General features: G+C 49.2%; 1 long non-coding RNA gene across 2 annotated transcripts in view; it reads right to left on the bottom strand.

The window, feature by feature from the left end:
* Positions 1-1309: 1309 nt before the first annotated feature.
* LOC142243950 (uncharacterized) overlaps positions 1310-23874 on the bottom strand; it is a 237124-nt gene continuing 214559 nt past the window's right edge. For both annotated transcript variants that reach the window (XR_012724416.1, XR_012724417.1), the window contains exon 3: positions 1310-3759. This is a non-coding gene — a long non-coding RNA (uncharacterized LOC142243950). The remainder of the gene's footprint in view (positions 3760-23874) is intronic.

Below are 23874 nucleotides of genomic sequence, written 5' to 3'. Positions count from 1 at the left end.
ACGTGGTAAATGATCGCTATATGTCACAGTGGAGAAGGTATCTGCGATATCTAGACGAGAAAGGTTGCTATGGGACTTGTAGTCCACAAAGGCTTCTTGCTACACATAAGGGTCAGGTTCCCTTTAATAATCCCAAGGTGCTCTGCAGGGCTGAGATTCACAGACCTCCACCTGTGCGTGTGGCTCGAGGGGTTAAAGCAATCCAGGCTCAGACCCTGGGTGGAGTGTGTCTAGGACAGTCTAGATAGAGACTAGCTCCAGACGTCCAGCGTGTGGACTGGAAACAAGTGAGAGCAGGGAGCTCGGAGTGTGTCTAGGGCAGTCTAGATAGAGACTAGCTCTAGACTTCCAGCGTGTGTGTGCTGGGAGAGAGTGAGAGCAGAGCCGAGAGCTCTGCATGGAGCAGCCTGTGTGGAGGCTGAGCACAAGGCTCCGATATTAAGTCTGAGCCGAGACTGAGGTGAGTGCAGCCAGACCAGGGCTGTAGGGCCGAGCCTCTCCTGGAGGAGACACAGACCCGTGGTCTGCAGAGGGCCCTGGGGCCGAGAAGGAACCTCAGCTAGAGGTGTCTGCTGGCAGGTGCCAGAGAGTGAGGAAAGTGGTTAACTTCCACTATGAACTTGTAATAGAGCCTGCTCTGCAAGCTGCAGAGCCGGAAGCCTGGAAAAGCTCCAGGCCGGCGTGGGGCGCTTATAAGTTTGTGGACCCTCCTGGAACAGCCGAACGGGGCATCGTAAGACTGTCTCCTACGGCAAGGGGTGCCTGTGTGACGGTGACCCGTATGGACGGTGCATAACCCGGCTGTGTTCCGGAGGAATTTACATGTACAGCAAGGACAATAAAGCTGTTTGGATCGGACTATTTGAGTCACGGCGTCTTTGTAGTCCTGGGGGACCCCCACCCTGCTACAGTGCAGATGGCCCGGCGTGATCTCACATCATCACCTGCCTGGGCCTTTATAGGGCTCACCAAGACACACCTGGTACTAACCCCTTCACCCCTGCCCCCCAAGCCTGTTTTCACCTCCCTGACCAGGCCATATTTTGCAATTCTGACCAGTGTCACTTTAGGTAATACCTCTGGAACACTTCAATATTTCACAGTGATTCTGAAATTGTTTTTTCGTGACACATTGTACTTCATATCAGTCATAAATTTTGGTAGATATGATTTGCATTTATTTATGGAAATATCGGAAATGTTAAAAAAAAAGTGAAACTTTTGCAATTTTTTAGTTTTTCATTTTTATGCCCTAAACACAGATAGTTATATCACACAAAACCATTAATAAATAACATATGACACGTCTTCTTTACATAACCACCATTTTTTTAAATTTATTTTTATTAGGAAGTTTTAAAGGTTAAAGGTTTATCAGAAATTTCTAATTTTTCCAACAAAATTTACAAAATCAATATTTTTAGGGACCACGTCACATATGAAGTTACTTTGAGGGGCCAATATGACAGAAAATACCAAAAAATGAAAATATTTTAACATCCGCACCCCACTAAGTGCTCAAAACCACATCCAAGAAGTTTATTAACACTTTAGGTGCTTCACAGAAAATAAAATAATGTGGAAGGAAAAAAATTTGGAATAGGTAGTTAACACCATTTCACATTGACAGAGCTCTCAATGTGCCTAAACAGTGGAAACCCCCCCACAAGTGACCCCAATTTGGAAACTATACCACTCAAGGAATTTATCAACTTGTGTGCCAATACCTCACATTGGTGGAAAACTACTGTTTGGGTGCACGGCAGGGCTTGGATGGGAAGAAGCGCTATTTCAATTTTGGAGCACCATTTTGACTGGAAAAGATTGCGGACCCTATGTCACATTTGACATGGCAAAAAAAGCAAAAAAAACAACCCATAATTGAACTCATTCTGGAAACTACACCTCTCTGAAGAGAAGGGGCGCCATACTGTATTATGGTGCAGATTTAGTTGGGATGGTTTGAGGGTGTCATGTCACTTTGGAAGAGCTCCTATCATTCTAGAAAAAGCATACCCCCTTAAGTGACCCCATTTTACAAAGTACATCCCTCAATGAATTCAGGATATTGACACTACAGGTGCGTAATTTAATTTTATACCAAAGGGTGGTGAAGAAAGACTAATTGATTTTTTTCAGTAAAATGTTGTTTTAGCCCCAAGCTTTTAAGTGTTATAAGGGCTAATAAGAAAAAAAACTGACCACACAGTTTGTTGTGTAATGTTTCCTGAGTGCACCAATACCCTTCATGGAATCTGGAATTAATTTTGAGGTACAGTGCAAGCTGAGAAAGGAAGGAGCGCCATATTTGATTTCAAAATTTGCAGGAATGGTTTGTGGGTGTCATGGCACATTGGCAGTGCCCCAGAGGTGCCAGAACAGCAGAAATCCCCCACAAGTGACCCCATTTTATAAACTGAACCCCTCAATGAATTCATTTAAGGGTGCAGTGAGGATACTGAAACCACATATTTGTCACAAAATTTTAGATCATTCCGTGGTGAAGAACTAATAATTGCATTTTTATCAGTAAAATACTGGTTTAGCCCCAGATTTTATCATTTTATCAAAGGGAAATGGCTAAAAAAGGGCTCCATAATTTATTAATTTCTGCTGAACGTGGAAATACCCCACATATGACTGTACAATACTGTTTGGCCGTACCACAGGGCTTGGAAGGGAAGAAGCGTTATTTGACTTTTGAGACTCAAATTTCTCTAGAATAGTTTTTGGCCTCCAGTTAAAGAGCCCCTGATGTACCTAAACAGTGAAAAGCCCCCTCAAATGACCCCTTATTAGAATTCACACCCTTCTTGAAATTCATCTATTGGTGTAGTTACTATTTTTACGCCATGTTCATTTTACAGAAACAAACACACAGTTGAAGTTGCAGAGTGAAAATTGAAAATCTGCCATTGTTGTGTCTAATACATTGTAGTGCCCAATACATTGTAGCCCCCAATACATTGTGCCCAGCTTTTGCTTTTGAAACTATGCACCCGTAAAATACGTGGGCTCTCTTCACTATGTTAATGTCAAATGTGACTGTTAACTGCTTTGAGGCACATTGTGGGACGCCAAAGACAGGGGGGAAATTGGATTTAGGAGCATAGATTTCACTATATTATTTTTTCGTCTGGAGTCATGTTACTTTTCCAGAGTCTTTGTGCTGCCAGTAACTTAGACACACCCTATATTTCTGTGAACAGGTGACGGACCTGATTGGGGACTTGTTTATTTGTGGGTTGAGTTGAAGCTTTTATTGGTGGCATTTTGGGATAGAGAATATGTTGGATCTGTTCACATTTATCCGCTGAGCACTTACATGCAGGTTTCCATCCAAATATCTGAATGTTATGCTCTCGGGGCGAGCACAGGATTAGTGGTTCCACTGGACCAAAGGTACCGTTCACGTACCTGGAGGAGCGAACTGCACTGGCTGCCAAGTATTCACTAAACCCACCAGAGGTGGCAGCAGGTACAGACGCTGGTAAGCAGCCGGCAGAGGGCAGCCCCAGGGGATCTGCGGTACCTCAGCAGCTGGCGCCACAGATACAATATAGTTTCTAGTTGTAGCAACAACAGCAGGCGGTGTTGTGGATTTGGCTGGGATGGATGGATACGGTAGCAGAGGCCGATTTGGATACTTGCGGCAGCGGGTATCGTGGTAGGCGGCCGACGTGGATACTTGCAGCAGAGGATATCCTGGTAGCTGGAAGGTGTGGATGGTTTCAGCAGCAGCAACAGACTGGTAATGCACTGAAACACAGATACAAATCAGCGGCAGAATACAACACAATGACAGCAGCAGCACAATCAGATCTTAGAACTAGCAACGTTAGGCACTCGTTGCCCAGGCACTTACCTAAAGGGGAAGGTGCCTTAAATACCTGAAACCTCTCAACTGACCTGAGAGGCACTTCCAGGTCAGGGTGTAGTGGCCCTTTAAGAAAAGGGGCGTGGCCTCAACGGCCATTCCCAGGAGGCCTGTTTGGTTCATACAGACCCAGCAGCATGAACTGAGGATGGGGCAGCCACCGCTGGACAGCCGGGCAGGTGAGAAAACCGACATCCCCACCGGGGGAGGAGGGCAGGACAGCACGGGGATGCTTGGATGGGCGTTACACTGAAACACGTAATTTAAATAACGCTCCCAAATGAAACCATTCAATAATAAGGTAGGGTTAAGGCCCTGTCACACGCAGAGATAAATCTGTGTTAGATCTGTGGCAGATCTGTGGTTGCAATGAAATTGTGGACAATCAGTGCCAGGTTTGTGGCTGTGTACAAATGGAACAATATGTCCATGATTTCACTGCAACCACAGATCTGCCAAAGATTTATCTCTGTGTGTGACGGGGCCTTTACTTAGTTTGGTCTCTGTTTAGTGGTGTCTGGCTTTTCAGAGGTACAGAAACCTAAGGCCAACTGCACTTTTGTGCACGTCTAAAAGAGGGACTTCACTGGATCACAGGCCAGACAGCATCAACAGTGGCTCCGTCTGCCTCATTATAGGGAATCTTCTATTGGCGGTTCTGTCTGAATCACGTGTTTCAGAGATTTACACGTAGTCCTTTGTGTAAGTGTGTCGCCCTGGACAAGCCAGGGGACACAGGTAACAACACACACACACCCCCACCCCCAGCAGTTCACAGCAGACATCCCAAAAGTGACCTGCTTTCTGCCTCGGGCTCAGACTGACACACCAGGTGGGCGGAGTCAGGAGATGGAGGCGCCCACCCAGGAGTTAGCTGGCCTGAGGCAGGAAACAAGCCCAGTCAAGTCCTAGGAGAGGGAGAGAGAAGGTCTGCAGAGAGGCAGACATAGCCAGGGGCCTAGGTTGGAGCCTAGGGCCTCGTACAGAGAGTCCGGCAGACGGTAGTGGCCGTCTGCAGGGAGCCGGGGAGACAGCTGGTGGAACCGTAGGTAGACGGGGCTGGGCGGTGGCCCACCGGTACTGAACCGGGGAGCCAGCTGGAAGCCGGAACGCAGGAGGAGGGTGCACTGAGGCGAAAGAAAGGACTTATCCCACTAAACTGGGTCAGGGGAGAAACAACAACAGCAGCCGTCTGAGGGACCCGTCCAACCAGCCGTTTGTTTACCGAGAACTGTGTCGTGTTTACTGGCTGAGTGAGTACCTCCGTGCCGTGCGGCACAGCGCTGCCCCTGCGCCCCTGCATCTCCACAGGCCCCCTAGCCCGCCTGTCCACCATCCCAACTCCATCACTGGGCCCCGGGATCACCAACCCCTACCCACGGAGGGGCAACACAACAACTGGCTGCTCCATACCATCACTCCCGGGATCCCCAGCCAGAGCAGCGGTGGTGTCCACTTAATCACCACAACCGTGGGTGGCGTCACGGACAATAAACAATCCCCACACCCAAGCCCCCTTTCACTCACGGGCGAGGAGCGCCGCTAGAGTCCCCGGGATCCGGCCCATCGCTCGAGCCACCGAGCAGCAGCAGGCCGCAGCAGCCGCGGCAGCCGGACCCGAGCAGTGGGAGAGCGCGGCGTCCCCTCCTCCGCCCGCGACATAAGCATTCAGTATAGAGCGCAGGATAAATGTGAGCCACGTATTACTGCGACCTGTGGAGGGCAGAATGAACAAATCAACAGCAGGTCAATAACCGGTTTTATTTAGTTTTACTCTGTTCACCATATGGTCTAATTGATTTAGATTGCATTATTCTTTAGGTCGGTGTGATTACACGATATCAAATTTATTTTGTTGTTGTTGGCTTTTTTACAAAAAAAGTTTTTGCATTGCCATATTTTGAGAGCTATACTTTTTCTGTACTTCTGAGAGTCATGTAAGGTCTTGTTTTTGCATGATCAGTTGAGGTTTCTATTGGTACTATTTTCAGTCACATCATCTTTTTTGATCGCTTTTTATTCAGATTTTTAGTAGGCAGAATGAACATAAAACAGCAATTCAGTAATTGTTTCTTCAGGGTTTTTCTTATGCCTTTCCGCGTGTGGTAAAAGTGTTGGGACAGCTTTACTTTTCGGATCACTTCAATTACACCAACCCCATTTATAAGGCAAGAAATCCCACTTATTAAACCTGACAGGGCACACCTGTGAAGTGAGAACCATTTCTGGTGACTGCCTCTTAGGCCCGTTTCACACGTCAGTGAAAAACACTATCGTTCTTCACTGATGTGTAAAACACGCACATGTCCCTCCGTGTTCTGTGATTCACGGCACACGTGGGTTGTCCATGTGCAATCCGTGATCCGTGATTGCAAATGGACATTACTCACCTGCCTTCGCTCCTGATGTCCATGGTGCTGAACTCCTCGGCTCTGCAGCATCCACCCACAGCTCTCTGCAGCTACTTCCGGGTCGACTGTTCCTGCTTTCATGAATATTCATGAGCCGGGCAGGAGCTGCAGCGAATCGCTGGAAAGGTGAGTTGAAAATGTTTATTATTTTATTATATATATAATATATATACATATATATATATGTATGTGTATATATATATATATATATATATATATATATATATATATATATATGTATGTATATATATATATATATATATATATATATTGTGAGGTAGCACGGTCGGCTGCGCAGCAGAAGACACGGGATCCAGGCATTAAGGTTCACAGCACACGGTTTTAATGTCCAAACAAAAGTCCATAACACAATACATGTCCTCTCCAGCAGAAAACTCAGGGAGTTCTGTTCACTCCCTCACACCCGGCACACCTGCCCTCGTTCCTGATTCTATTTAACCCTTCCTTCAGTCTGTAGGGAAACAGCATTAACCCTATAGTGGATTCACTTTCTATCATGGAGTGAGCACAACCTGGGCGAGACATACCGGCCGTCATAGATAACCCCGGACACAGTCTCACATACCCCCCCCCTCAGTTCAAGCGTGTGGGGTTGAACTCCAGCCATCAAACACGGGCCGCGGGACAAGGCATCGGCGTTGCCCTGCAACCTACCGGCCCGGTGTTCAACCGTAAACCGGAAGTTCTGCAGAGAAAGGAACCACCGGGTAACCCGGGCATTCCGTTCCTTGGCGGACCTCATCCAGACCAGTGGAGAGTGATCCGTCACCAAGCGAAACTGCCGTCCCAGCAGGTAATAGCGTAGGGACTCCAAGGCCCACTTGATCGCCAGGCACTCCTTCTCCACTACGCTATAATTCCGCTCGGGAGGGGTGAGCTTCCTACTTAAGAAGGTGACGGGGTGTTCCTCCCCCTGAACCACCTGAGACAGCACTGCCCCCAGGCCGACCTCCGAGGCGTCAGTCTGTACTATGAACTCCTTCCGGAAATCAGGGTTGACAAGAACGGGCTGTCCGCACAGGACCCCCTTCAGGGCCCGGAAGGAGTCCTCGGCCTGCGGAGTCCAGCGCACCATGACGGACTTCTTGCCTTTGAGAAGGTCAGTCAAGGGGGCTGATAGTCCCGCAAAATCCTTTACAAACCTCCTGTAGTACCCCACGATACCCAGGAAGGCCCTAACCTGCTTCGTGGTCAGGGGTCTAGGCCACTTCTGGATCGCCTCAACCTTGTTAATTTGGGGCTTAATCACTCCTTGGCCTATCACGTAGCCCAAGTAGCGGGCTTCCGTGAGTCCCAATGCACATTTCTTGGGATTGGCTGTCAATCCGGCTGTTCGAAGCGCGTCCACCACCGCTTGTACCTGTTCCAAGTGGGTCTGCCAATTGGAGCTGTAAATAATGATGTCATCCAGGTACGCTGATGCATACGCCTGGTGGGGTTCCAGCACTAAGTCCATCAACCTCTGGAACGTGGCCGGAGCGCCATGTAACCCAAAAGGCAAGACAACATAGTGGAAGAGACCCTCCGGCGTAACAAAAGCGGTTTTCTCCTTGGCGGACTCCGTTAGTGGCACCTGCCAGTACCCTTTGGTCAGGTCGAGCGTGGTAAAATATCGCGCCTGTCCCAGCCTATCAATCAGCTTATCCACCCGGGGCATGGGGTAGAGATCGAACTTGGATATTTCGTTCAATCTCCTAAAGTCATTGCAGAACCTTAAGGAGCCATCGGGTTTTGGTATTAGGACAATGGGACTAGCCCATTCACTCCGGGATTTTTCGATGACCCCCAGGCGTAACATTGTCTTTACTTCCTCCGATATGGCTTGTCGTCGAGCCTCCGGCACCCGGTATGACTTCAGGCGTACCTTCAGGTGGGGCTCGGTGACAATATCATGTCGTATCAGACTGGTCCTACCGGGCAGCTCGGAGAAGACATCGGGGTTCTGCTGAACCAACCGTCTGGCCTCTCGCCTCTGTTGCTTGGTGAGGGCTTCTCCAATCCTTACTTCCGGTTCGTCCTCTCCGGAGGTCGCTGGAGCCGGATGTGAACGACCCGAAGAGGAGGGAGGTGGGGAAAAAACAGCCATCAGGCTTTCCCGTTCCTGCCAAGGTTTTAATAGGTTGACATGGTATATTTGTTCAGGTTTCCGCCTACCGGGCTGCAATACTTTATAGTTAACCACCCCTACTCTTTCCTTTATCTCGTAGGGGCCTTGCCACTGAGCCAGGAATTTGCTCTCCGCCGTGGGGATCAATACCAACACCCGATCCCCGGGTTTAAAGGTCCGCACGGTGGCTTGTCTATTGTAGCGGCCGCTTTGTGCGGCCTGAGCCTCCTGTAAATGCTCCTTCACAATTGGCATGACCGCGCTTATGCGGTTCTGCATTCCTAAAATGTGTTCGATCACACTTTTATGGGGGGTGGGCTCTTGTTCCCATGTTTCCTTTGCCAGGTCCAACAATCCCCGGGGATGTCGCCCGTATAACAATTCAAAAGGCGAAAACCCCGTGGATGCCTGTGGCACCTCACGGATGGCAAACATCAAATAGGGAAGCATCATATCCCAGTCTTTCCCGTCTTTTGAAATCACCCTTCTTAGCATGGTTTTCAGGGTTTTATTGAAACGCTCGACTAAACCGTCCGTTTGAGGATGATACACAGACGTACGCAACTGCTTGATCTGGAGTAGCCGGCATAGCTCTTTGGTCACTTTAGACATGAATGGGGTCCCCTGATCCGTAAGGATCTCCTTGGGCAACCCCACCCGGCAGAACACAGCAAACAACTCCCGAGCTATAAGCTTTGCTGCAGTATGTCTGAGAGGTATCGCCTCGGGATACCGGGTGGCATAGTCAACGATCACTAGGATGTGTTGGTGCCCTCGAGCGGACTTTACGAGGGGCCCCACCAGATCCATCCCTATCCGTTCAAAAGGGACTTCTATAATGGGTAACGGTACCAACGGACTGCGAAAATGGGTCAGGGGTGCGGTAAGCTGACACTCCGGGCAGGTTTCGCAGAACCGTTTTACCTCCCCAAAGACCCCGGGCCAATAGAACCTTTGCAATATTCGCTCCTGCGTTTTCTTGACCCCTAGGTGACCACTCATCAGGTGTTTATGAGCCAAGTCGAGGACCCGCCGGCGATGCGGCTGGGGCACCACCAACTGTTCTACCCCTACGCCCCGTATTTCATCTACCCGGTAGAGTAAATCCTGCTTAAGAGCGAAATGGGGGTACCTTACCTGGGCACCGGGCAGCTGTGCCACCCCGTCAACTACTGTCACCCGACTCCGGGCATGTATTAACGTAGGGTCCTGGAGTTGGGCTGTCCCAAACGTATCCGGGGACGCCTCCAACTCCGGGATGGGCTCGACCGTCTCAGCCTCTCCTGCCAATACCTCTAGGGGCGACCTATCGGGTTCACACTCTGTCCCTATCATGGTGACCCCTACGGCAGGTGTCCCGGATTCAGGATTGTAGGGCTCAGGTCCCGGACCGACCAATATCTGAGGGGACTTAGGGGGTCCCCTCCATAAAGTCCAAAAATAGGGCAGATCCCTTCCTAGGATCACGTCATAAGGAAGAGTGTTAAGAAGTCCCACCTCATGTTGCACCTGACCGCAAGGTGCTGTGATGGTGACAATCCCCGTGGGATAGTCGCGGCGGTCCCCATGTATGCAAACCACCCCCACAGTGCGTCCTGTGGCCTTTACTTTAGCTCTCAAGGTGGATCGCACAAGGGTCACTAAGCTTCCGGAATCCAACAATCCTGTAACCGGACATCCATTCACCTGTATTTGGCACAAGTGGGGCTCTGTCTCTGGGGAGACCAGGTCAGCGGTACACACCACCTGAGCATACATTGAACCCCGCCGGGTAACCCCACAATCCATGGGCTCCGTGGTGAGTGGACACTGGGCTTCCATATGTCCCACCCGCTGGCACCGCCAACATCTAATGGGGACGGAAACCCCCTTGACGGGTTGTCGTTTAGGGTACAGAACCTTCCGGACCTCAGGAATGGCGGCCGCGGCCTCAGACGGGACGGTAGGGGACTCCTGTACCGTTGTCAGCGGTGGGTCCTTGGCCCTAGGCTTGGAGGGGCCGGACCGACGGGCGGTACGCAAAGTCTCAGTGTCCCGTATCAAGTCCTGCGTAGCCACATGCCGCTCTACCAGGGACACTAATTGGTCCAGGGTACTCGGGTCACCCTGTCCGACCCCCCCGTTAACGGTGACGGGTAAAGTGCGCACAAAACGATCCACTACTACCCTTTCCACCATTTGCGCCGGGCTCAGAGTGTCAGGCTGCAACCACTTTTTTACAAGATGCAACAAGTCATAGGCCTGGGAGCGTACGGGTTTGGCTTCCTCAAAGAACCACTGATTTACCCGCTGAGCCCGTACATAGGTATTCACCCCCAACCGAGCCAGTATTTCGGCTTTCAGGGTCACATAGTCAATGGCGTCCTCGGCACAGAGGTCCAGGTACGCTTTTTGGGGTTCCCCCGTCAGATAGGGCGACAATACCTCAGCCCACTGCGGGGTCGGCAGCTTTTCCCGCTCGGCCACCCGCTCAAACACCGCCAGGAACGCTTCCACATCATCACCCGGGGTCATCTTTCGCAACGCTTGTCTCACCGCTTTCCGGACGCTGCCGTCGTCACCCGGTCCCGGGGTTGTTGCTGCCGGTCCGGCACGGATCGACTTGGCTAGGAGAACCATCTGTTCTTGGTGCCTTTTTTCCTGCAATTGTAAGGCTTGCTGCTGACGTGCATTGGCCTGCTCCATCTGTTCTTGGTGCCTTTTGTCCTGCACTTGCAAGGATTGCTGCTGACGTGCATTGGCCTGCTCCATCTGTTCTTGGTGCATTTTGACCTGCACTTGCAAGGATTGCTGCTGACGTGCATTGGCCTGATCCAACTGTTCTTGGAGTTTTTTTTCCTGCACTTGCAAGGATTGGAGCAGGTGTGCATTGGTCTGTTGCTGCTGTGCATTAGCCTGAGCCAAATGCTTTAGTATGTCCTCCATGGCGTCGCCGGGTTTGGGCTGTAGTATAGCCGCTCGAATCCAGGACATGCGCAGCTGGGTCACCAGGGATGGATGCTACACCTCACCGGCTGTCATGCCCGCCGATTCTCCACCATATGTGAGGTAGCACGGTCGGCTGCGCAGCAGAAGACACGGGATCCAGGCATTAAGGTTCACAGCACACGGTTTTAATGTCCAAACAAAAGTCCATAACACAATACATGTCCTCTCCAGCAGAAAACTCAGGGAGTTCTGTTCACTCCCTCACACCCGGCACACCTGCCCTCGTTCCTGATTCTATTTAACCCTTCCTTCAGTCTGTAGGGAAACAGCATTAACCCTATAGTGGATTCACTTTCTATCATGGAGTGAGCACAACCTGGGCGAGACATACCGGCCGTCATAGATAACCCCGGACACAGTCTCACAATATACAGTGGGTACGGAAAGTATTCAGACCCCTTTAAATTTTTCACTCTTTGTTTCATTGCAGCCATTTGGTAAATTCAAAACAGCTAATTTTTTTTTCTCATTAATGTTTTGCAAATTTATTAAACAAGAAAAACTGAAATATCACATGGTCATAAGTATTTAGACCCTTTGGCAACACCCAATGTCTTCCCGTATATCTTGACCTTATTAGAATCTGCATGGTTGGAGTCATCTTTTGTAACTTTTTGTAGTGCCGGCGTCTTTGCAGAGACTGCGACTTACTCACTGCCCCGGCCGGGTCCCATTCTGCCTTGCTTCCACGTGGCATTCCAAATGCTCTGCTGCCTTTCTCCTCTCCCGGGCCCTGTACATGCCGTACAGGGTTCCCAGGAGTACAGCTAAGATGTGCACGTGCACATGGCCCATCTTTTGAACGGCCAGGGTGCTATTTCTAGGAAATGCCTCTCAGGCTGTGGTTGAAAGTCACTATGTATTTAAGGCACCCTACCATTAGGGGAGGTGCCTGCACAACACCTTTAGATAGTCAGTGTCCAGTCTGTCTAGCTAGTTGTCAGATCATGTTATCCCTGTGTCCATTACTAACCTGAGTCTGCCTTCCTATACCTGTCTGTCCCTGCTGTGCACACCATAGCTGTCCGTACCGGCCTGTCCAGCCTGCATCAGTCTTTCCGCCTGTACCTGTGTCCGTCATCTCTATTGGGGGTCAGCTGCCACAGTCCTGGTCACTAATCCCGCTCACTGTCTCTACATCGGCCGCGAGCGTTACAGTTTTCAAATGCAATTATCGGGATTGCAGAATATGACTTGCACTCGAGGTCTCAGTGCCCACAGATCTGGCCTGATTCCACCATACTCTGCTCTCCGCCGCTGATCCTCAGGGACGGCTCTGTAGGAGTTCATATTCTCAATTTAAAGAGTTCCAGATAATTGAGCTGAACACAAAGAGGTTGTTATGCAGCCACCTCCGGAGCGCACACATATCTCATTGTCTGCCTCAACTTTTCGCCTTTGCAGTCCCTGATGTACAAAATAAACTTGAAGCTCTGGGTGCATTGTAGTGGGGGGATGCAAAATCCAGCCACACGAAAAGGACCATAGGGGAGGATAAAATGTATGGAAACTTTCCTAAACTGGAGCAGATAAAGTCCGTCTGGTGCAGAAGTCTGCTGTCACAGGAAGAATTCACAGCTTAGTATGTGTAAGGATCAATGAGTCGGGCCAAGAACAAGCTACAATATATTTCTGTATATACCATCGGCTGGAAATATTTCTATATTATAAGAGATTTGCCTCCAAAGCAGGGGAGAGGGGTTTACTTTAAAAGAGGCTCTTGTTCTGGCAAACTTGGCATAAGTATGCATTGGCAGGGTGGTCACCCATTTAAAGGGGTATCCCAATCTTATACAGTTATGGCATATCCACAAGAGAGACAATAAATGCATAACTATCCATGGTGTGTCACATGTATAAAAGCGTAAGGCCTTGTGTACATGCGCCATTTTTGCCGTTTTTTTTGGTGCTGTTTGTTGCTCAAAACTGCATGTCTTTCCTTCCACAGCAAAGTCTATGAGAATTAAAAAATGCTGTGCATGTTGTGCTGCTTCTTTTTTTCTTTCAGTTTTGGGTGCAGAAAAAGAAGCATCATGTCAGTTCTTTGTGCACTTTTGACCAGCATTTTAATGATAGCCGGGATTGGAAGGTCTAATCGGATTAAAAATTAAACGGTTCCGGCCCAGAATTGACCCAGGCCGGATGCCGGTCCCCATATAAGTCTACAGGGACCAGAATCCGGGTCTTAAAAATGGTGGTCGTCGAAGGGATAGGGAGATAGGAGCAAGTGCAATACTTACCGAGCTGCTGCTCACTCTTCTTCTGGGGTTGCTCATTAGCCTCATGCATATTCACTGCTTTCCCCCTCATCAGTGTCCCTGATTGGCTGCAGTCACACCCCGCCCCCAGACAGTGTCTGTGATTGGTTGGAAACACAGACCCTGTCTGTGGGTCAAAAATTCAGGAATCCGGCACAGCATCTTCATAAACAAATTTTATTGATCCATTAAAATCCAATAAAACGGACAAGGCGCGTTTCGGGGACACACAATCCGTCTCAATCGCAATACATAAGGGGAATTGTATTGTGATTGAGACGGATTGTGAACAAGGTTGTCCCCGAAACGCGTCTTGTCTGTTTTAATGGATCAATAAAATTTGTTTTTTATGAAGATGCTGTGGCGGATTCCTGAATTTTTGTGCTAACCTCTTGGCTGGAGATTTTCTGTGCACCATCTAAAAGGACTTCCAAGTGCACATGGTGAGCTGGATTTAAGAGGATTCCTCCACCTGCTTGTGCCTGTCTGCGGGTCAGTATCGTGGTATAAAAATAATAAATAAATAAAAATATTGGCGTAGGGTCCCCCCATGTTATGATACCCAGCACAGATAAAGTCCACGGCTACTGTCTGCAGCCCCCAGCCCTGCACTCATCTTGGCTGTGTATTAAAATAAGAGTAATCGAATGCATTTTTTTTAATTAATGATTTAAATAAATAATAAAAAAAAAACGACTTGCAGTACCCCCCAATTTTGATACCCAACCATGATAAAGCTCGACAGCTGGGAGCTGGTATTTTCAGGCTGTGAAGACCCATGTTTTTTGGGCCCCCCAGCCTAAAAATAGCAGCCTCCAGCCTCTCAGGATTGTCGCATCCATTGGATGCAACGGTCCCGGCCCTTCCCGATTGACAGCATGTAACAATGCAGGTGAGTTGGGTCGACATTTGCAACATCTCACTCCAGCATCAGACGATTGCTCATACCACAGAAGAACCTGCAATGATCTATCCAGTGGATAAATGATAACTTGCCTTGACTGGAATACTCCTCAAGTAAACCGTGCAGCCTTTAGGAGCTGGAAGTAATAACTAATATATATTTTTCTATCTACTGTGCAACTGTTCGCTGTACACACCCAGAATGTGACACAGATATGAGCAGGCGAGGTACATCCTATGCAAACTCCACTCACAGGCAAATATTCCTCAACCACATCAGCTTCATATCCCTGTCCTTGGGCTGTATTCACATCATGCCATGAGAATATCGTATATGCACCAGGAAAACTACCAGTGCATATGGCAAATGTACTCAAAATGCCTAAATAGCACTTTTTTCTTTTACTTATAATATCTTATAGGAAAGCAAACTGTGATTTCCAATAAAGAGAGTTGGCTCTCTCTATTACTCGGTGGTGTCATCCAGTGTCCACAGGGCAGTGTCAGCCACTATCTACTCAGTGCTAACTACTTTATCTCCACAGAGTCAGCCAACTTGCACCTATAATGTACGCTTCCAGACCATATAGGCCGGCTCAGGAGGCAGAATGTAGCCTGAGTATTCAGGTAGTACTTGTCTGCTCTGTTACCTTGGATTTCCTTCCTGCTCTATCAAGAGTTCTTAACAAACCCAGATCTCCAAATCCACTGGATCACTCTGCTACACCAATGACCGGATCTGCCTGGACTTTATGGACTTTGTGACTAATACAGCTCTGCTACCTCTCTGGTCAGTTCTGCATTGGACTAACTCCAGTTTGCTATAATGGAGATTGAACCCTGCTATACCACTACCAGCTCTGTACTGGACTCTGTGACAATATCAGCTCTCCTGCGCTGCGAAGTCAACTCAACCAGATCATTGTGCAAATCAGCTCTGTTTCAACTGAGTTAATTCTGCTACAGAAACAAACAAGCTCTACCTATGAACCTTCTGTGCAACTCATCTCTGCTCCTCCAGCTCCTCGTCATCACTACGCTTCATCTTCTCCTTTTAGTATTACAACTCTATAACACCTTTCACTGTAATCTCATCTCTACTTCATCGACCCTATGAACAAAACTATAACTGTTATAATATTGCCACTACAAGAATATAAGTATTAAAGTACTGCCCTCTATATACAAGAATATAACTACTATAATACTGCTCCTATGTACAAGAATATAACTACTATAATACTGTCCCTATGTACAAGAATATAACTGCTATAATACTGCCCTCTATATACAAGAATATAACTACTATAATACTGTCCCTATGTACAAGAATATAACTGCTATAATACTGCTCCTATATACAAGAATATAACTACTATAATACTGTCAGGGCCAGGTGGACGGGCAGACCCAGGAGGTGGATCCACTGGGCCGAACTCCTAGATGGTGGTAAGGGGTCCGGTAGCTGGAGCACTATAGGCAGCAGAACAGTCCGTGCACAGGAGTATAACGGAGAAGTCCCTGGGACTACGGAGTCACTGGTGGTAGTCCGGGTGACGCAGCTCAGGTTCGGAAGCCGAGAAGATGTCAGGCGGGGTCCGGAACCTTTGGAGCGAGATGACAGGTCACCGCAGGGATCCGAGATGGTACGGACTGTCAGGATGGCAGATGGACTGCGTTCGGGGTTCGAGGTACCGCAGAACCGGATGGCGAGGCAGGCATGGCTCTAGAAGATAGAGAGGTAAGTATCTCACAAAACACAAGGAGACCTGACTCCTAGCTTGGGTAAACACGAAGAACAGGCCCCGCTCCCTTGGACATTAACCCCCTATATACCCTGTGCCTATGTGCATCATTTCCTGTAATTAGACACTGGCCCTTTAAGAAAGGGTCAGTGACCGCGCGCGCGCCCTAATGCGCGTGCGCGCGGCGCGGGTGCCAGAAGCCAGGGAAGGAAGCTGAGAGGAGGACGCAGGGGAGCCGGCCAGGACCTGGGAAGCCGTCGGGCGCCGGGAGCGGAGACCAGGGGGCCTGGGAAGGACGGGCACCGGAGGTTGGAGAGCGGGGAGCAGGGCAGGTGAGCCGGGGAGCGGAGCTGAGGACCCGGGGAGGGTAGCCGATGACCCGGGGAGCGTGACAGTACCCCCCCCCCCCCACGCCCCCCTCCCCGCAACCGGGACATGAAGGCACGGATCAGAGGAGTGCCCACGTTCTCCCTGGGCTCCCAGGACCTATCCTCAGGACCATACCCCTCCCAGTCCACCAGGAAGAACTGCCGACCACGTACGGTCTTCATGGCCACGATATCCCTTACCGCATAGATGTTGTCCTCAGCAATAGGAGGAGGAGCCGGGCTGGCGGCAGCGGAGAAGGGACCAAGGACAACCGGCTTGAGCAGAGAGACGTGGAAGGAGTTGGGTATTCTCATTGTGGCCGGGAGCTGTAGTTTGTAGGAAACCTCATTGATCTTGCCGAGGACTTTAAACGGCCCGATGTAGCGAGGTCCCAGCTTGTAGGATGGTATCTTCAGTCGGATGTACTTGGAAGCAAGCCAGACGAGATCTCCCGGAGAGAAACACGGAGGATCCAGGCGTCTCTTGTCCGCGTGTCTCTTCATCCGCAGGGTTGCCCGTGCAAGGGACGCCTTAACTGAGTCCCAAATGGTAGTAAAGTCACGGAGTACTGCATCAGCAGCAGGGATGTCCGAGGACGAGGATACAGGCAATGGGACAGACGGCTGAAGTCCGTAAACGACATGGAAGGGAGAGCTGGAGGAGGACTCACTGACGTGGTGGTTATGGGAGAATTCAGCCCAAGGAAGCAGCGTGGACCAGTCGTTGTGATGGGCGTTGACATAGTGACGTAAGAAAGAGGTCAATATTTGATTGACCCTCTCCACTTGGCCATTAGACTGAGGATGGTATGCAGATGAAAAGTCCAGAGTCACTCCTAGATGATTGCAGAGAGCCCTCCAGAAGCGGGAGGTGAACTGAGTTCCTCTATCGGATACGATGTGGGATGGAAAGCCATGCAAGCGGAAGATGTGATGTATGTAGGCGTCCGCGAGTTCTTGAGCAGAGGGCAATCCAGCCATAGGGACGAAATGAGCCATTTTAGAGAATCGATCCACCACGACCCATATGACTGTGTGTCCGGAGGACAATGGCAAGTCTGTAATAAAGTCCATCGCTATGTGTTGCCACGGAACTGAAGGTATCAGCAGAGGCAGAAGACGACCATATGGCAGGTGTTTGGGCGTCTTGTTCCTGGCACAAGAGGAGCAGGCAGAGACAAAAGCAGCGACGTCCGTGCGAAGGGATGGCCACCAGTAATGGCGTACAATCGCACCCCATGTTCTCTTCTGACCAGCATGACCGGCTGTTTTCGAGGCATGACCCCAGTATAACACTTTTTGCCTGTCTGTCTCAGAGACATAGGTCTTCCCGGGCGGTATCTGGGCCAGGGTGACAGGGGCCACCGGAATGATTTTGCTAGGACAGATGATGGGTTGGGTAGTCTCCTCCTCCTGCTCCATGGGCATGAAAGACCTGGACAAGGCATCAGCGCGTACATTCTTGTCCGCGGGTCGGAAATGGAGCTGGAAATCAAACCTGGCAAAGAATAAGGACCACCTGGCTTGCCGTGGGTTCAGTCGCTGAGCAGACCGCAGGTATTCCAGGTTCTTGTGGTCCGTGTAAATGATAACGGGGTACACTGCTCCTTCCAGAAGGTAGCGCCATTCCTCCAGAGCCAGTTTGACTGCCAAGAGCTCTCGGTCACCGATGGTGTAGTTGCGTTCAGGCGCTGAGAAGCTCTTGGAGAAGAATCCGCAAGTCACCATCTTCCCGGAGGAGGATTTCTGCATGAGCACTGCTCCGGCTCCTGAGGAGGAGGCATCCACCTCCAAGGTGAACTGGCGGTTTAACTCCGGACGGTGAAGTACAGGAGAGGAAGCAAATGCCCGTTTCAGCGAGCCAAACGCGGCGTCGGCCGCAGGTGACCAGTCTTTTGGATTAGCCCCCTTCTTAGTCAAAGCGGAGAGAGGAGCAGTCAGAGCCGAGAAGTGAGGGATGAACTGGCGGTAGTAGTTGGCGAATCCCAGGAAGCGTTGGATTGCCTTCAGTCCAGAAGGAGGAGGCCAGTTGAGAATGGAGGAGACCTTCTTTGGATCCATCTGCAGTCCGGTATCAGAGATGATGTACCCCAGGAAGGGGAGAGAAGACTGCTCAAAGACACACTTCTCATACTTCGCGTACAGACGGTTCTCTCTCAGTCTCTGTAGAACCAGTTGCACGTTCTCTCTGTGGGTCTGGAGGTCCGGAGAGAAGACAAGGATGTCATCCAGATATACTACCACACAGAGGTAAAGAAGGTCCCGGAAGACGTCGTTCACCAGTTCTTGAAAGACGGCTGGGGCGTTACACAGGCCGAAGGGCATCACGCAGTATTCATAGTGCCCATCGCGAGTGTTGAACGCGGTCTTCCATTCGTCCCCAGAGCGGATGCGGACCAGATTGTAAGCACCCCGAAGATCCAGCTTGGTGAACACACGAGCTCCTCTAAGCCGGTCAAACAATTCAGGGAGGAGCGGCAGAGGGTACTTGTTTTTTACGGTGATTTGATTCAAACCCCGGTAGTCTATGCATGGGCGTAAGTCGCCCTCTTTCTTCTTGACAAAGAAGAAACCTGCTCCAGCAGGAGAGGAGGATCTCCGGATGAATCCCTTTGCCAGGCTCTCTGTGATGTAAGTAGACATGGCCCTTGTTTCGGCTGGAGACAATGGATATATCCGTCCTCGAGGTGGTGTAGTTCCAGGGAGCAGGTCGATGGCACAATCGTAGGGACGATGTGGCGGAAGTACCTCGGATTCCTTTTTATCAAAGACGTCTGCAAAGGACCAATAGGCCGAGGGCAGCCCCGGTAGGTTCTCTGGAACCGGATGTCGTCGGATGGGTTGGATGGTCTTCAGGCACTTCTCATGGCACGAAGAGCCCCATCGGGTGATTTCGCCAGTACCCCAGCTGACTGATGGTTCGTGTGTCCGCAACCAGGGAAGTCCCAGCAGGATTTGATGGGACATGTGTGGGAGGACGTAGAGAGCGATGTTCTCGGTGTGCAGGGCACCGATACGCAGTTCCACCGGCTTGGTGATCCAGGAGATGGTGTCAGAGAGGGGTCTCCCATCCACAGAGGCAATCACGAGGGGCTTGTCAAGTGGAGTAACAGGCACCTGGTACTTGTCCACCGTGGCCTGCTGGATGAAATTGCCTGCTGCCCCGGAATCGAGGTATGCCTCAGCCGTGAACCGCGTCTCTCCCGTTGTCACTTGCACAGTCCATGTAACCGGGTCTGAGAGAGTCCCAGCACCTAGGGTGGCCTCTCCTACCAACCCTAGGCTTTGGAGTTTCCCGGCCTCTCAGGACAGGAGCGTAGCAGGTGTGTGTCCTCTCCGCAGTAAAAGCAGAGGCCCTTGGCGAGCCGCTCAGCTCTACGTTGTTCAGACTGCCGCACTCTGTCGATCTGCATGGGCTCGTGGACGGGAACCCCAGCTGTCGAAGACTGAAGTACGGCGGGCTTCTGTGGAGGAGAGGAATGCCGTACCGGTCGTCTCTCACGGGACACTTCCTTGGATCGCTCCTGAAAGCGGATGTCCACTCGAGTCGCTAGGGTAATCAGGGCATCCAGGGTGGTCGGTACGTCACGACCCGCCAGCTCATCTTTAATTCGCCCCGAGAGTCCTTCCCAAAAGGCGGCGGTTAGGGCCTCGTTGTTCCACCCGAGTTCCGAAGCCAAGGTGCGAAACCGGATTGCGTATTGGCCCACCGTCAGAGTCCCCTGACGCAGCCGGAGAAGAGACGAAGCAGACGCGGAGGCGCATCCGGGCTCATCAAAGGTGCCACGGAATGCCTGCAGGAAGTCCTGGATGTTCGTGGTCACAGGATCCCCCTTCTCCCACAAGGGGTTCATCCACGCCAGTGCCTCACCCTCTAGATGGGACATGATGAAGGCGACCTTGGCTTGATCAGAGGCAAACAAATGCGGCAGCTGCGTGAAATGGAAGGAGCATTGGTTTAAGAATCCCCTGCAGGTCTTGGGGTCTCCGGCGTACCGGGGTGGTGAGGCCAAACGAAGTCTGGAAGAATCAGAAGAAGTCGCCACGGGAGCTGGAGCCGTGGCTTGACTAGTGGAGGCCCGGGATGCTGAAGACGTGACTGCCGCTTGTAGCGTGTTCAGGCGGGCGTCCACCGAAGTCATGAACTGCAGCATGCGGGTCTGAGTCTCACGCTGGCGTTGGAGTTCCTCCTGTACGGCTGCTAGTGCTGCAGCGGGATCCATGGCCTGTTCTTACTGTCAGGGCCAGGTGGACGGGCAGACCCAGGAGGTGGATCCACTGGGCCGAACTCCTAGATGGTGGTAAGGGGTCCGGTAGCTGGAGCACTATAGGCAGCAGAACAGTCCGTGCACAGGAGTATAACGGAGAAGTCCCTGGGACTACGGAGTCACTGGTGGTAGTCCGGGTGACGCAGCTCAGGTTCGGAAGCCGAGAAGATGTCAGGCGGGGTCCGGAACCTTTGGAGCGAGATGACAGGTCACCGCAGGGATCCGAGATGGTACGGACTGTCAGGATGGCAGATGGACTGCGTTCGGGGTTCGAGGTACCGCAGAACCGGATGGCGAGGCAGGCACGGCTCTAGAAGATAGAGAGGTAAGTATCTCACAAAACACAAGGAGACCTGACTCCTAGCTTGGGTAAACACGAAGAACAGGCCCCGCTCCCTTGGACATTAACCCCCTATATACCCTGTGCCTATGTGCATCATTTCCTGTAATTAGACACTGGCCCTTTAAGAAAGGGTCAGTGACCGCGCGCGCGCCCTAATGCGCGTGGCGCGGGTGCCAGAAGCCAGGGAAGGAAGCTGAGAGGAGGACGCAGGGGAGCCGGCCAGGACCTGGAAAGCCGTCGGGCGCCGGGAGCGGAGACCAGGGGGCCTGGGAAGGACGGGCACCGGAGGTTGGAGAGCGGGGAGCAGGGCAGGTGAGCCGGGGAGCGGAGCTGAGGACCCGGGGAGGGTAGCCGATGACCCGCGGAGCGTGACAAATACTGTCCCTATGTACAAGAATATAGCTACTATAATACTGCTCTTATGTACAAGAATATAACTACTATAATCTGCTCCTATGTACAAGAATATAACTACTATAATACTGCTCCTATGTACAAGAATATAACTACTATAATACTGCCCCCTATGTACAAGAATATAACTACTATAATCTGCTCCTATGTACAAGAATATAACTACTATAATACTGCCCCTATGTACAAGAATATAACTGCTATAATACTGCTCCTATATACAAGAATATAACTACTATATTACTGCCCCTATGTACAAGAATATAACTACTATAATACTGCTATGCAGAGGAATATAACTACTATAATACTGCCCCCTATGTACAAGAATATAACTTACTATAATCTGCTCCTATGTACAAGAATATAACTACTATAATACTGCTCATATGTACAAGAATATAACTACTATAATACTGCCTCCTATGTACAAGAATATAATTACTATAATACTGCCCCCTATGTACTAGAATATAACTACTATAATACTGCCCCCTATGTACAAGAATATAACTACTATAATACTGCCCCCTATGTACAAGAATAGAACTATTATAATACTGCTCCTATGTACAAGAATATAACTATTATAATACTGCTCCTATATTTAAGAATATAGCTACTATAATACTGCCCACGATGAACAGGAATATAACTACTATAATACTGCCCCTATATATAAGAAAATAACTAATAAAATTCTGCCCCTACAAGAATATGACTATTAAAATACTGCCCTCTATATACAAGAATTATAACTGCTATAATAGTGCCCCCTATGTACAAGAATATAACTACTATAATACTGTCCTTATGTACAAGGATATAACTACTATAATACTGCACCTATGTACAAGAATATAACTGCTATAATACTGCCCCCTATGTACAAGAATATAACTACTATAATACTGCCCCTCTGTACAAAAATATAACTACCATAATACTGCTCCTATATACAAGAATAGAGCTGGTATAATACTGCCCCTAATACAAGAATAGAACTACTATAATACTGCTCTTATATACAAGAATATAACTACTATAATACTGCCCCCCATGGACAAGAATATAACTACTATAATACTGCCTGCTATGTACAAGAATATAACTACTATAATACTGCCCCTTATGCAGAAGAATATAACTACTATAATACTGCTCCTATGTACAAAGCTATAACTACTATAATACTGCTCCTATATACAAGGCTATAACTACTATAATACTGCCCCCTATGTACAAGAATATTACTGCTATAATACTGCCCGCTATATACAGTGATATACCTGGAAAAGATTATATAAATTGTCATTTGAATTAAATTAATCATATTTCATAATGTAAATTGACATTCTCATTTGCAGAAAAGATAAATCACATGGCTCTATTGAATTAGATGACATTTTCTTGTTTTCATCAGATATTTGAGATTTTACATATGGAGAATACAATTAGCGGCGCTGTCCGGAAAAACGAAACATAATTATTCTGGATGAAGAATTTTAATGGTCCAATTTCTTGCTTATCAAGAAGCCGCAATGAAGCAGAATTGTTCTGTGCACGTAACGCCACAGCCCATTAGCATCATCAGGTGGACTGTCAGTATTGATCCGTAATCCGCTCTAACAGCTCAATGCTTTATTGTGTCTAATTACCTGTGGATCTATTAAAAGTAACCAGAATTAGGATATTTTTAATTAGATTTTTAGACTTTTCTGTGGAGGTGCATAAGTGTTATAGTGTATTGCATACATTACAATCTGCATGTTTGAACACATTGTTATACTTCTCACAGCTGAGTGTTTGTTACAATGTATAGACAAGCCTTTTTGAGCCAAATAAACTGTATCAGCCACACAATTCACTCACTTGTTCCGTAAGGTTGTTACAATGTATCAATCCGGAGTTCAGGCTGTTTAGCTCAGATGATTGTACAGTCCCTAACAGAAGTTCTGTCGCTTATCCATGTTATGTAAATAAAAGCTTATAACCTGACTTTAAATTCATCCATTGGTTTTATAAATTACTCTTTTGAAAGCTGAAACCCTCCCAAATTTGGTTTAGGTTATGAAAATAAAGTTGGTGCAAAGCTGAAATATTGATCATTTAATGAACACAGAAAGGTCAGGTTTTGGTAAGAAAACTTTTGTCGCCTTGTCATATAATGC

The sequence above is a fragment of the Anomaloglossus baeobatrachus genome, chromosome 6, assembly GCF_048569485.1.
Source record: "Anomaloglossus baeobatrachus isolate aAnoBae1 chromosome 6, aAnoBae1.hap1, whole genome shotgun sequence".
Classification (NCBI taxonomy): Eukaryota; Metazoa; Chordata; class Amphibia; order Anura; family Aromobatidae; genus Anomaloglossus; species Anomaloglossus baeobatrachus.
This window is presented reverse-complemented; position numbering and strand designations above follow the sequence as displayed.